Here is a 1,640-nt window from a genome sequence, read left to right as displayed (position 1 = left end):
CATTTAATATAGCTAGACATATATTAAGGATGACAGAAGAAGAATGTATGCCCTTCAGGTGGAGAAGAGCATGGAATATCCATGAACTGTCAAAAAAACCTCCCAAATAAATATGTCTTTGGGAAAATGCTGCCAGAAGTTTTCTTTGAGGTGAGATGGTGAATCTTCATCTCACTCACTTTGAACACGTTGCAAGGAGAGACTATTCCTTAGAAAGAGATTTATCTTTGTGCTTAGAAAGGTGAAGAGTCAGCATAGAGAGGAAGACTCTCAACTAGATGGATTGATACATGGTGGACTAGATCCATTGATACATGGATTGAAGCAGCGGGTTCAAGTAAGTCAGAGATGATGGCACAAGGTAGGACAGGCTTCAGATCTGTTGTTCATAGGGTCATTATGAGTTGTATTCAACTGGATAGCAGCTAAAAACAATAGCATAACTGACTTACTATCTTTGTTCCAGTCATTGTCTTTTATACTTGAAAGATTCAATTATCCCATTATAATCATTTTGATAATAACTTTGTTCATGAAATCTTATAAGACAAAACAACATGCCTTTATCTTGTCCATTTTTTGATAGCCAATTTCATCTGAGAAGATAAGTATATCTCTTATTCTTCTGCTGTTTTTGTAACATTTAGAAAACCCCATTTTGTAATAGCCATAAAATTTTAGCAATCTAATCTACAAATCAGAGCATAAATTACCTTTCTTTTCATTTAGTTGGGTTATAGACAGCTCATCCCTACTTAACCAAGGCTAAGTCCCAAAAGGACCAACAAGGAACGCTACAGAACAGTGACTGAGGGAAGTGCAAGGCAATGATATTTATAATTGTTTAATAAGCATGTAGAGTTTAGACACCAAAAAAGACCAAAGAAGAATTAGAACCTTTCAAATGAAGTACATTTAAAAAAATACTGATTGAAACATGGCTTCCCAGAATAACCACTCTGTTTAGCGGTTTGAAATATAGGTTTCAATAGTTTTTAGCAAAACACAATAGTTTATGGAACCATAACTTCAATCTACTAATCTCACACATTTTAGACAATTTATTAGAAAGGATCGGTTCCTGGAGAAGTTAATCATGATTGGAAAGGTAGTTGTTGTTGTTATGTGCCGTCAAGTCACTTGTGACTCACAGCAACCCTATGTACAAAAGCCGTAAACTGTGCTCTGTCCTTTGCTAATCACACTGTCTCTGACATTGCCATCCCGATTACCCAAGTCACTGAATCAATCCACCTCACAGAGGGCCGTCCACTCCTGCGCTGTTCTTCCATCCTACCAAGCATGATGTCCCTCTCCAAGGACCTGTCCCTCCTTACAACTTATCCAAAGTATGTTAGACAAAGCCTCTGAAACCTTGCCTCCAAGGAGTCTCCCAGTTTAAACCTTTCCAGGATGAATCTGTTTGTTTTCCTAGCAGTCCATGGTACCCTCAGTACACTTCTGCAGCACCACAGCTCAAAGGCATCAATTCTCCTTCTATCCTCTTTAGTCATTGTCCAACTCTCTGATGAATAACAAAAGATAGCAAAGACCATGGCCTGTGTCAGACGCACCTTAGTCTCCAGAGAGAAACGATTGCTCTTCAGTACTTTGGAGAGGTCCCTAACAGCAGACTTTCC

This window comes from Elephantulus edwardii, unplaced genomic scaffold (assembly GCF_000299155.1).
Source record: "Elephantulus edwardii isolate Elephantulus edwardi_28Jun2011 unplaced genomic scaffold, EleEdw1.0 scaffold00253, whole genome shotgun sequence".
NCBI classification, from domain to species: domain Eukaryota; kingdom Metazoa; phylum Chordata; class Mammalia; order Macroscelidea; family Macroscelididae; genus Elephantulus; species Elephantulus edwardii.
The sequence above is the reverse complement of the archived record's forward strand: the minus strand, read 5'-3'. Positions refer to the sequence as shown.